The sequence below is a fragment of the Nuphar pumila genome, chromosome 17 (assembly GCF_984573655.1).
Source record: "Nuphar pumila chromosome 17, dmNupPumi1.hap1.1, whole genome shotgun sequence".
NCBI lineage: Eukaryota > Viridiplantae > Streptophyta > Magnoliopsida > Nymphaeales > Nymphaeaceae > Nuphar > Nuphar pumila.
The window spans coordinates 8,461,948-8,475,536 of record NC_143265.1 but is presented as its reverse complement, the minus strand read 5'-3'; the positions used below and the strand labels follow the sequence as shown (position 1 = coordinate 8,475,536).

The following is a 13,589-nucleotide window of genomic DNA, read 5'->3' as shown; positions in this document are numbered from 1 at the left end:
TGCATGTTGAGGTAATGCTGTTAGATACACATCATGACTGAGTTTTTTTGGCTAGTGATGTTTATTTGTCATTTTGGCCAGTGAATGCTTGAGACAATTGTAGCTAGTTTATTTCAAGTTTTTGACATTTGGTCTTGATTTGGAGCGCATTTTCTTCAACAGGATCCAGATGACACTCTGAAGAGGAAGACATTTGACTTGCTTTATAAAATGACAAAGTCCACCAATGTGGAAGTGTTATTCATGTTGCATGATTTCTGAACTAAGTTTTGGTGCCCAATGAATTATCCTTTGTGATGGAAAAGTTCTCATCAAAGTTTTCCTTTTGTTTTTTGAGTGAACAGCTTAATTGTTTTTTCATGATTATTGTGCATGTTGAGGTAATGCTGTTAGATACACATCATGACTGAGTTTTTTTGGCTAGTGATGTTTATTTGTCATTTTGGCCAGTGAATGCTTGAGACAATTGTAGCTAGTTTATTTCAAGTTTTTGACATTTGGTCTTGATTTGGAGCGCATTTTCTTCAACAGGATCCAGATGACACTCTGAAGAGGAAGACATTTGACTTGCTTTATAAAATGACAAAGTCCACCCATGTGGAAGTGATAGTTGATCGCATGATTGACTATATGATCAACATTGGTGACAGCCATTATAAAACAGAAATTGCAAATCATTGTGTAGAGCTTGCAGAGCAATTTGCTCCAAGCAACCGGTGGTTTATCCAGGCATATAAAAAATGTTTCTTCAGTAGCTTCTAATTTCTTGGTATATGGCTTATCAGTTCTTTCTTGATAAGGATCTCAGTGCCTCCATCTGTTTCATTTGCAGACAATGAATAAGGTTTTTGAGCATGCTGGGGATTTGTTAATATTAAAGTGGCACACAATTTGATGCGCTTAATTGCAGAGGGGTTTGGAGAGGATGATGAAGGTGCAGATAGCCAACTGAGATCCTCTGCTGTATGTCACTCCTCTGTATTTATGTTTGACTTTTTACTGTTATACATAGCTCATGTTATATATATATATATATGGTCACCATGATGTCCAAATGATTTTTTGTTATTTTTCATGAAACTAACCTTACAATGTGATCTACATGGTTTGGTTAGTGGGAATGAGCTCTTGGATCATCCGATTGCGACATGTAGGCATGATTTTATGAGCCTTGAAAAATCAACAGCCTACAATGTGCAATATTTTCTTGGCTCATAAGTTCGTGTTTTTTCATCGAAGAAACACAATCCTAGAGTCGATCCCTAACATTTGGACTTTGCTGAATCCATCTGTGAGGTCCGATTGATTCAACATGACCTGCGCTTATAATTTCTACCTCATCTGGACGATGAGGTTTATATATATATATATATATATATATATATATATATATATATATATATATATATATATATATATATATATATATATATATATATATATTGACACCAATATCAGTGATATTTTGAAAATATCAGGAAAATTTTGCGATATTTTCAAATATCGTGATATTATCACAATATTTTTGCAATTAAAAAATCTTATTTTTATTTATTTTAAGTTCAGTTTTTCTATTTTTTGTTTCTTTTGTATTTTTAAAACTTTTAAAATTTGTTTCTTTATATTTTTGTAAGAAAAATAATAGAAAGCATATTCTTTCTTACTATTATTTTTGTTTCTTCAATTTTTTAAGCTTCCAAGACTTTTCCAAGATTTTCCACCATTTGAAAATATCTCTGAGAAAAACCCTCATGGAGAAATTACCTTGAACGATATAGGTGACCTTGGTATATATGTATATATATATGTTATTCAATAGTTATATGTTTGTACCAAATTTGATCATGATGAGGCCTCTTTTCACCTAGGAAGTCAGGTATTGTTTTTTCTGTATTAGCATCTACCCAATCTTTTTGCATGAAAATATCAGACTACCCATCTTCATGAGAACCTCTTTCATATTGGCAGCTTTCTAAGGTGTTGGATAGAAGGGTTCTTTTCATGAATGACTTGCTAGTTGCTACATAAATGCTTAGTATGATGCCATAACAATTTCATGGAATTATGGAGTGAAGTTCTACAGTAACATTTGAATAGATGTGCTTCCTTGGATCTTTGGGACTTGTTTATAGCATAGTGCCTGAGCGTGTACAATTGCTTTTTTCAAAAACGCCCTTCAAGATAGAAGTTTCTCAATTTCATTTTCAAGTTGGTGCTGTCCAAGCTTGCATTTAAATGACAGAATTTGTTTGCATGGCATGCGTGTGTCTGTATGCAGGCTGCATATCCCAGAAGAAGCATCTGTCTTTGTGTGCTTGTTTATGAGCATCTGTCATGCATTCATGTTTCTGTGCATAATTTTAGGTCACACAGACATGCACATGCACAGACACACAAACAGTGATGTGCTTGTGCACGTGCAACTCATATGATAACCTTCCTGTTTCTTTTTGGTGTTAGACGTTTTGGTCATTTTGCTCCATCTTTTATACTGACTTAAATTATTTTTCGTTCTATGTGCAGGTGGAGTCATATTTACTTATTATGGGGGAACCTAAGCTTCCTTCTGTTTTTCTCCAAGTACATAATGTTCCTATATTCCACGCTGGTTATTTGCTGCAATTCCTTGTGGTCAGGTTCGATGGGCCCTTTTTTGGGCATGCATGTTTACATTGTTGCTGTTTGAAATTTCAAGGTTATATGTTGGGTGCTTGGAGAATATGGAACAGCTGCTGGTAAGTACACAGCTTCTTATATAACTGGAAAGTTGTGCGATATGGCTGAGGCCCATTCAAGCAACGACACTGTTAAGGTAGTGCTAAACTCAATCTTAATGTTGAATCTGTTCTTTCCATTAGGTGTTAGTCTTTCTTGTCAATGTGCCTTCATGGTTGATTAGACAATGATTATTGGTTCCTAGTGTTAATATCTGAATATTGTAATTTCAACTTTCTTCATTTAAAGGTTACCAAGTCCTTGTTTAATGAAAGATTAGCTAACCTCTGATTGGATGGAAAATATAAGTGTGTCTAGTTGGATAGACAAATAGACAGGTAGGTATTTTTTAGAGAGAATGATAATATTGAGATGTGTAGGAAAATACAAAGTGTAAATTTATGGTGAGAAAAACAAGTAAAAACTGAAGGGAAGATATGACCGACATATTTGCTTCCATAACCATTGATACATATCAGATTTGGAAGAGATGAGAAATAATAATAGAAGATTGTATGTATTTTTTTCCTCTACAGTTAATATGATGTCTCATACATTGTGGTATATTTATATTGAAACGTGGTCGGATCTTTTCATTGGATATTGAATAAATATCTTTTCCCCATATCCCATACTGTAATGAATCACCATGGCTAATTAGAAAAAAAAAACTGAAAAAGCTTGTCATAAGTTTCTCCTGGGCAAAAATTATCTGGGACCAATTTCTACATTAGAATATCTCCAAAATTAAGATGTTTATGTTTGTTTTATGGTGATGCATCATATAATAGAATTATTTGGCTTTTCTTTTCATGGTTTAGATTGCGTTGCATTGTTGAAGTTTTTGGGGCACATGGTGACTTATTTTCTTTTGATTTTCCTTCTCTATCTTGACCTTTCAAAGGGTTATGTAGTGACAGCCATCATGAAAATATGTGCCTTTGAAATTGCAGCTGGAAGGAAAGTGGAACTATTGCCTGAGGTAAAATTCTTTTCTTGTTTTTCTGTATGCTTCTGTTCTATCAATAGTTTTTAAGGTACTTTTTCACAGTTTCTGTATGTTAAAATTATTATTTAGAGCATTCCATTTGTGCTTGTTACCAAAATTTTGCTGTATAAAATAGTTTTGGTTCCCATTTCAAGGATGAATGATTGCTCTTTCTCATGTCCTCACGTGTTAACTTCATAAGTGCACATGCCTTTTGACCGTTTCATGATGGAAACCTTGTTTCTCTCTTTTTTTTTTCCTGGCTATGGCAGATTGTATGTGCAATCAAGCCAACAAATTTATTTATTTATTTATTTGTTTTCTTTTGTAAATCTTACGTTATGGATGTGATCTACATGGTCTGTTTAGTGGGGATTGGCATTTTGATCACTGGATTCCGATGTGAGCAGGTTTTTCTGGTGATTCAAAAATTGATGATCGTAAACACAACAAAATTGTTGACTATAAAAAATTGTGTTTTTTCATTGAAGAAACATGATCCACTTGCTACTATGATTTTTCAACCATGCTGAACACATCTACAGCATTAGGTTGAAACAAAACAACTTGCAACTATGATTTTTTAACTAATTTGTATGTATGGTCAACTGTAGCAAATATATGCATCTTTGTGAAGCGCTCCTACATTTTGCATGTTAGTTGTTTTCTATTCAGTATATTGATGTGCTTTTATGCATGTTATTAAAAGACAGTTTCTCTTGGTGATATCCTGAGCAAAAATGATCTTTTGATTGTCATCCTTCATACCTGTTTGATAAATTCCACCAGTTTTCGGGAAACATGACCTAAAAACATGCCATTTAATTTGATTTTATAAGAGGAACATGTCATTTTGACGAGTTAGTGGTTGCCAGTGATTGTCCTCCCGTGTTCCCGCTCAAGTTATTGATCTTTGGTAATCTTATTCTTCCCTTGTTGCAGTGTTGTGCCTTGATTAATGAACTATTGGCATCACATTCAACTGACTTACAGCAGCGTGCATATGAGTTTCAAGCTTTGCTTGGATTGGATATCAATGCTGTTGAGAGTGTAGTGCCGTTGGACGCAAGTTGTGAAGACATTGAGGTAAGCACTTAAATCACTTTCGCCTTTTCGCTTTTGATGATGCTAGTACATGTTTTGTTTCTGGGTATTCTTATGCCTCTTGTTTTTTTGATTAAAATTTTTCCTCGAATCATATTTTGCCTGGAAAAAGTACTTTAAGTGTTCTGGCGCAAATTCCTTCTTCTTTCTCACAGGCAAAAATTACTTTTAAGTGTTCTGGCATAAATTCCCTCATTCTTTTTCATTCTTGTAGAAGTTTTGGTGTGTTGACAGAGAACTAATAACGGCTTGGATTTTTATTATTTTTTCTTTGAAAGAGGTTTGAATTTTTATTATTCTGTTAAAGACGGTGCCTCTATAACTGTAGTTTATTTTCATGATGATGTAAATATGTTGATCCCATGCCAACAGGGAGTTGACAGGTGAGCTTATGAATTATGGCTGTAGTCCTCTGGAGATTTGGTTTTATTTAGGTAGGATATGGTCATGATTTACAGCTGAAGTTTCAACCTAAAATAATGGTTTTAGTTTTAAGAACCCTTTATTCTTATGGATTTCTATCAAGAAGTGTTCTTGGGTTATTGTATCTCATGTTTAGTACAGTATTTGCATCACGGTGCATAGAGAAAAATGTGATATGACACATTGCTGCATGTGGCTGTGGTGTTCCTTTTTATCTATACAATATTATAGAAGTGGGAGTGAGATAGAGGTTGTCAAAAAAGTTTATCCTTAGTTAAGAAAAAAGAACTAAGATTTCAACAATTTTTGGAAATGAAAGTAGTAGACTTTAAAGAGAAAAATATTGCCACTTTTTTTTCTTTTTGGTGCTGGTATTTTCTAAATGCGTAGAATTAGAAACAGAATATATGGAATGTCGGTTTAGTAAACAACGAAGTAGTGATGGGAGTGTAGTGAAGCTTGGTGAGCAAGAAATACCGGTGGATGATTGTTTTAAATATTTGGGATCTATCATTCAAAAGTATGGAGAAATTGATGGAGATGTATATCATAGGATAAAGGTTGGGTGGATGAAATGGAAAAGTGCAACTGGAGTGTTGTGCGATCATAGAATGCCATTGCGGTTGAAGGGAAAGTTTTATAGGACGACTATTAGGCCCACTTTACTATATGGTACAGAATGTTGGGCTGCCAAGAGACATCATATTCAAAAAATGAGTGTAGCTGAGATGCGTATGCTTAGATGGATGTGTGGAAATACAATAAAAGATAAGATTCGGAACGAGGAGATACGTAAGAAGGTAGGCGTTGCACCCATTGAAAATAAGATGAGAGAGAATCGTTTACGGTGGTTTGGACATATTCGGCGAAGGCCTAATGATGCTCCGGTTAGAAGGATGGAGAAATGGGAAAATATATTAGTTAAAAGAGGTCGGGGTAGGCCTAAGAAGACTTGGATGGAGATGATAGGAAAGGATATGAATGCTTTGAACCTCACCGAGGACATGGCCTTGGATAGAAATGATTGGAGGAGAAGGATTCATGTGGAAGACCCAGAATGATTTTCTTTTTTGGTTCATATTGCCGACCTCAATTGTTTGGGATGAAGGCGTAGTTGTTGTTGTAGAATTAGAAACAGATGCTGGTAAGTTCATCCAAAGAGGGTGTCACTATCCGAGTTATGAAAGAAAGGGTAAATGGTTCCATTACTAGTTCTATTGTACAAATTATTGGCAATACTTGGGAGATTTTTCTTGCCCACAGGATGGGTTCTAGTGCTTATTGAAGAAAAATATGGACCTATTTGAGACATCTTGATGATTCCTTAGGATTTTTCTGTCATTCTAAACTAGAAAATTTCTCCATCCAGAGGGATGAGATTTAATAACTTTCTCTAGTAGCTAGGACGTGAAGGGGTTGGTGTTCTGACCTGGGTTGGAACAAGGCCCAACCCAGATTATTGGACCAGGACATTATATGTGAATATCGATCTGGTTGAACAAATACAGACGGGTCTATTCGTATCTGAGTCAAAATCAGATAAGCATATATTGTCAGGTTGGGTCAGAGTCAGGTATAACCCGGGCCCATTTTATCTTTTTCACTTGAAAATCAATAAATTCTACATTTGTAATTTAACCTGTATTTATTTTGTTATATTGCATGATTACTTGGCCCCATTTGGATGACAGAGCAAAACTAGGTTTTTTAAAAACCTGGTTTGAAACTCAATTTTGAAAATGTTTGGATGACTAAACCCAAAAAGATTGGGTTTTTTTATACAAGAAAAAAAGATCTCGCTATTTTTCTGGCCAACCACTGGCTGGATAATGATTGAGATGATAGTGGCCACAGGCCAGCTCCACCATTTTCCTGCTGGTGGCTGTCCAGAAAGATTACAAAATCTCTTCTTTTTTTTAAGAAACATGGCAAACACATCTGGCCGGTGGTTGGCTGGACAATGGCCAGGCTAATATTGACCTTGCTGCACAGTATCAACCCAGCCATTTTCCGGCCACTTTTTTGCCAAACATAAAAAAAGAAAGAAAGAAAACCCCCAACACCCCCCCTCCTCCCCTTCTTTCCCCCTCCTTTGGATCAGTATTTGGGATCACCTTTGTCCACGTGCTTGAGTTTATGCTCTTTTTGATCTGTGTGCTTCTTTTGGTTCTCTTTTCTTGCTGTTTTCTTTTCCATTTTGGGTGAGTTTTCTCCTATCATGTGACAAACAACATTACTCACAACTCGGAGAGTCAACTAGGGACTTGGCTGAGTTGACTCGTATCTGCTATTAACCGATTTAAAATTTCAATTTAACTCAGTTATAACCAGATTCGGCCGATTCATTGTACTGACTCGGCCAAATCAACCAAAACCCGACTGACAGCCAAATTTCACACTGACTCGGCCGAGTGGACCGAGTCAACAAATTTTTTTGTCTTCGTTATACCCTTTAGTTGTAAAGTCCTTGACACCCTCTCACCTTGCATAGAGTTGAGAAAGCCCTCAACTTCTTGTTTTGATTGATACTTAAATGTTCCTTTTGGGTCTCCCATTAAATGAAAAAAGAACCTTTATGACACTCTTAGAGAGCTGCCAGCATGCCTAGACGAGTCTGGGCCATGTTAATGAATGACAAAAAATACCACTGATAAGACAAAATATGACATTGTTTAAACTCTTGAATAAAGTCTATTTCTTTGAATTTGAACAACCCATTGGAGTTGTTCAAAAAAACAGAACTTAATAGATAGAAATATGTGAAAATGCTCGTAAAAACCCTTTTGTTATGAAAATTACAAATGAATTTTATGACCTCTAGAAAAATGGTTAATTCTTGCACATTATTATTGGAAAATTGAACTTTAAATTATAAACCCTTTGAAAAATGTTTTTGTATTTATAATAGATGGTTTACAGTTCTAATTTTATATAAGTATATTTAATTTTGTTTGTAAGAAAGTTATAAATCATATATTTATTATTTATTTAATAAATTAGGCAAAAAACTGTGACTCGCCCAAGTCGCAGAGTTGCATGTGGCCGATCCAAGACTGAGTTCTGAGAATGCCAACCATGATTATTCATTCCTAAAATGTTAACTTTCTGCAGTTTTTTTCTTGTTGATTGACTTTGCATCTTTTCAAGATTAAGATGCAGAATTTTATCTGTAAACCTAGCTGCTGTTTCCGCTTATCTAGAGCAATCTCACCTTTGAACGTGTTAATTTTCCCTTCAGGTGGATAAAAACCTTTCATTTTTGGACGGCTTTATTCAACAAGCTTTGTCAAATGGAGCTAGACCTTATGTCCCTGAGTCTGAACGATCTGGAATTGTAAGCATCAGTAGCTTTCGAGATCGATACCCACAGGAGACTTCTGCTCATTCTCTCAGATTTGAGGCTTATGAGATTCCAAAACCACCAGTGCCAGCACTTCCTTCTCTGGTGCCTCAAGTAGCTTTGACTGACATTGTTGCAGCATCTGATTCAGTTGTAACCAAGGAAAACATAAAAACCTCTGCACCATCATCTGTTGCTGAGACATCTGCTGATCTTGGTGTCAGGCTTCGCCTTGATGGTGTGCAAAAGAAATGGGGCTTACCAACTTACTCGCCATCTCCATCTTCTGCATCTTACAGTGGTCAGAAAGCTGCCAATGGTATTATACATTCTGATTCATATGGACCCAGTGCCCAAACCAGAGACATCCCATATGACTCCAGAAGGGCGCAGCCTGAAGTTTCTGCTGAGAAGCAGAGACTTGCAGCCTCCTTATTTGGCGCATCTTCAACTAAGAATGAAAAGAAAACATCAGGCGGCCCAAGGGCCGCGAGGAGCAACCCTGCAAGAGTGGAGAAAGCACCTCATGTGATGGCAGCTGTTGTATCTGCTGGTGTTCCTGCTGAGAAAACTGTTCCTAGCCAACCTCCCCCCGACCTCCTTGATTTGGGTGATGAGAGTGTATCAAGCATTAATACATCAGCTACTGAAGACCCTTTTAAGCAGTTGGAAGGCCTTGACCCATCACAGGTTCCTTCATCCACGAAGCCTGAAATTTCTGTTGCTCCTACCGAGCCAGTTGATCTCATGGCACTGTACACTGACACATCAAGTGTGGTACTTGATACAGTTAGTCTGCAATCTTCAACTAACGTGGGTACTGCCTTTCTTAAATCTGGATCAACTGATAATGGCAGGAATTCTGTTGGAGCAACTCCTGCTCCCCCTGCGAAGAAGGGCCCTTCTCTTCAAGATTCCCTTAAGAAGGATTCAATTGCAAGGCAAATTGGGGTGATACCTTCGGGCAGGAATCCAGAACTTTTCAAGGATTTGTTTGGCTGAGATTATAATTTTGAGTTTGCTGCTGTTCATGATGGTTGGGATTTGCAAGAAGCTTGTGTTGGGATTACAAGAAAGTTTGCGAAATATTGCAGCAGATGTTGATCTCCAATTCAGGTGGGTCATTTGGGCAATATCTCTTTTGGTTCACAGGGCATTGGTGGTGTGAAACAGGAAAATCGGAGAAATAGATGTGCATAGTTGGAAAGAAATGGTATTACACAGGCTTTAGCTTTTGATGGCTAAATTTTCTGGTAGATGTAGAATGGTGTAAACGAGACTGGAAGTTCACAAGTTGGCATGGGGGTGTGGTGGTATGTATGAGGTCTTAAGTAAAATTTTGTATTGATTTCTTTGTTAGATTGATTGAATCAATAGTTTTTCGACACTGCCCCCCTGGAGTTCGGAATTGTGTTATGAAAAATAAATTCATGTGAGGTCCTCAAAATTCTTTAGACCCGTTGTGCGTGTGATTTGGGGCGTTTTGAGTATCGATGCAATGCAGTTAATTTTTTAGCATTTCTCCTAGTGAAGAAAAATGCCTCCAAACATGTTAGCCGCCTATGATTGTTTCCTCTGATAAGAACTTTCCAGTGATAAAACTCGCCCAGGGGGACATGGCGCATGCTGAAATATCCATGTCAGTGGTTCGAATCTCAGTCAGATATTGGACCCCCCAATGCAACATATGGTCTACCATGTGTTGGAGGCAGAGGCAGAGCCACGTTATGGTGAGGGTGGGCACGTGTCGACCCTGACCCACAGAAATCCCCCTTGGTGGTGTGCCCATCCTAACCCGCACTATACACCTTGATCGGGTCAGGGTGGGCATTGGTGGCCGACCCAAAGGAGCTGATCGGGTCAGGGTGGGCATTGGTGCCTGACCCAAAGGGGGGTGACGGGCGAGCTTCCTGGCTCTTTTCGGCCTTTCATTCTCCAATTTGCCCTATTCTCTCTCTCTCTCTCTCTCTCTCTCTCTCTCTCTCTCCTTGCACCCCCACCTATGTTGGCTCCCTCCTTAGATCTGCCCCTGCCCACAAGGGGCATGCAAGTCGGGGCCCCATTCTCTCTCTTTCTCTCTTGATTCCCTCCTGTCTTGGTGGCTTTGCCCTCCCTGCAACCCCACCTATAGCCCCCCTCTCTCTCGCCCTCTTTGCAGCCCTGACTGTGACCCCATAGGCCATAGCGGTTGGCAAGTCAACCCCCCCCCCCCCCCCCCCCCACTCTCTCTCTCTCTCTCTGTGTGTGTGTGTGTGTGGCCCTTCCCCTCGACGACTCGACCCCATAATGACACAACACCACAATCATAGGCCCATCGTTATCGGCCATCATTCGGAGGCACCGAGGCAGCCTTCAGTCATCCAACGTGCACAAGACGAGGTTCACTCTCTCTCTTGTGTTTAGGGAATAAATGCAGAATTTATGATGCAAGAATTAGGGTTTCGATTAACATTTATGTTTATGATTTTTTTGTATTTTTTTTAATTAGCATTTAGGTTTTTATTGAGATGAATATTAATTAGTTATTTCTGTATTTTTTTAATCAATATTATACATGATCCACATGCTTGATTTTAGTTAGAAATTTAAGGGTTTTTTTATTTTTTGTTTCAATTAGCTTATATATGAAAACCATGAATGGCGTTTGCTAGAATTGAGATTTTCATTTAGTTTTTTTAAATAGTGTGAATAATATTCATATTTATATTTTATTTTTATATAAGCTGAATATTTAATTTAGATATTTTTATGTTTTTTAATTAACATTAAATATGATTCTATATGCATGAATAAAATAAATGCATAATTGATTATGTAAGAATTAAGGTTTCAATTAGCATTTAAGTTTATATTTTTTTGTATTTTTTCTCAAATTGTATTTAGGTTTTTAATGAGATGAATATTAATTAGTTATTGACTTTATGCTAAAGATAAATTGGTGAAAGACAAAATTTATTAAATATGTTTGATGTTTCTCTTCGTTTTGAGTGGCTTGTATTTTTTTATTATTTATAAAATATTTATGATATCATTTATATATTTTTTGAAAGATTAATTAATTAATTGACTATTTCTTTGTATGATGTTTGTGTTCCTTTGTCATGTCTTGCTAAATGCATTTGAAGATCGAAACTTGAGTTTAGTCACATTGTCATGCAAGATACTTTCTTTGGATTTTATATCAAACAAATATAAATTTTGAAGCATACAAGCATCTTATTATGATACCCCGCTGTTGAAAACATGTTTAGTTTCAGCCAAGGTTCCTAATTATTAATATGACAGTGTAGTTTTTCAAAATTTTGTGCACTTTCGAGTATAGTTTATTATCATAGAAATTATTTTTTTCTTTTCACTATGCATTTGTGCTCACCCTAGCTTAAATTGCTGGCTCCGGCCCTAGTTGGAGGGAGCCTGTTTGACCTTGATATGTTGGTCTGTTAGGTCATGAGGGACTCGGCTTATGAGTTTATGGAGGATCCATGATGACCAATGGCTCCTTTTAACTAGACTGACTGCTTATGGGCCTTACTAAGTGACCATGGAAATATGAACCTTTGGCTTCTGTGGGTTTCACACCAGGGAATGGTAGCTCATGGTGTGGTCTCCACAAAACTCTCTTCAACATCTAACACTAAAAATCACCTTAATAACTCATGATCTCTCTTTTTCTTCTTTTTCCTCTCCTCTCTTCTCCTTGTGCTCAAGTATAGCTTTTTGGTTTCCCAGGCAATCTCCTTTCCACTTTTATTGTCCCTTTTCTTTTTTCCTCAATCAAGGTAACCTCCTTCCACCCCAAGGAGGGGTTGGCATAGTGGGGTGTCGCTCCTCTGCACAAGCTAATGCGTAGTATAGGCCTCGGGAGCAAGGGTCCTAGCCTCGAAGTTTTATGCTTTTTGGCACAACCATTGTAGGAATGGCAGGCTGAGCCAACCGGGTCTTCCTGCCCTGCGGGGCGAAGTTTTTTCGGGTTATAAATCCAAAAAAAAAGGTAACCTAGCTCCTTCCTTTTCCGTTCATGATTGATTATGGCAGGACCCATTCTACTTGGGCTAGAATTCATGTGGAATCTCATGAAGGAATCCCATAATGGTAAAAGTATTGGCCCTAATCATTTAGTCCAATAATATTTTGATGAAAGTTTTTCTCATATAAAAGCAATTTTTGTTAATTAGTGTGATTGAATTACTGATAGAGTGACTACAAATAGAAAACAATGAAGCTAATGTGGTGGTCGCTATCATGAGCTAAAAATCTAGTGGCAATCATTTTCTGACAATTTTTCTAATTTTTGATTAAAAAGTGAAAAAAAAATGAAGTTAGGTTATACCTAAGAAAGTTTCTTTGTAAGTGGAAAAAAAAAGAGAAGAAAAGGAATGGATGGTGCTAACGGGGTTTTTACTTTAAGGTGGGCTAATTATCCATACTTATGCATTTTATTCGAACTCAAAAATACAAGGGAAAATTTTCCATGAAATTATCCATACTAATGCATTTTATCTGAACTAAAAAATAGAAGGGTAAAACTTTTCATGAAATTACGCATACAAAATTTTAGTAAAGTGACACTAAAAAGGAGGAGGCTTTTAATTTTAAAAAAGTTAAGAACAGATGAATGAGCCCGGGTTCGAACCGGGGACCTCTAGTGTGTGAGACTAGCGTGATAACCAACTACACCACCCAGACGCTTTTTAAAAACAACCATAAATTAAAATACTTTTGAAGGGTTGTTACCGTCCGCTATGGTTAACCCTTGTCGACCTGTATGCAGATTGCAGCGATATCGGAACTGCGCATTAAACGTTTGACGTAATCCCTCAACGAGATGTTGTAACCTGTTGTTGGCTGGCTGGACAGGACGACCTGAAAGTGCGGACATGAAGCCCAACGCCCAACAAGGTGACCTTTGTGGGTCTTCACAATTGCTTAGCCTTAGATGGCTCATGGCAGGGTTGCAAACAGTTCGGATTCAGGTTGGGAATTTTGCAAATTTTGGCTGTCCCTGATCCGATTGGATCC

The 13,589-nt window shown here is 37.3% G+C and overlaps 1 non-coding gene and 1 pseudogene across 2 annotated transcripts in view; one reads left to right on the top strand and one right to left on the bottom strand.

Moving 5' to 3' along the window:
• The window catches only part of LOC149811559 (AP-4 complex subunit epsilon-like), a 41,272-nt pseudogene extending 31,314 nt beyond the window's left edge, over positions 1–9,958 (top strand). The window contains exons 5-11 of the transcript XR_016428520.1: positions 532–729; positions 833–963; positions 2,524–2,580; positions 2,696–2,812; positions 3,620–3,697; positions 4,646–4,789; positions 8,469–9,958. The product of XR_016428520.1 is annotated as an AP-4 complex subunit epsilon-like (transcript). The remainder of the gene's footprint in view (positions 1–531; positions 730–832; positions 964–2,523; positions 2,581–2,695; positions 2,813–3,619; positions 3,698–4,645; positions 4,790–8,468) is intronic.
• A 3,224-nt stretch (positions 9,959–13,182) lies between these two features.
• Positions 13,183–13,256, bottom strand: TRNAV-CAC (transfer RNA valine (anticodon CAC)). The gene has a single exon. It is a non-coding gene; the product is annotated as a tRNA-Val (tRNA).
• Between the last annotated feature and the right edge of the window lie 333 nt (positions 13,257–13,589).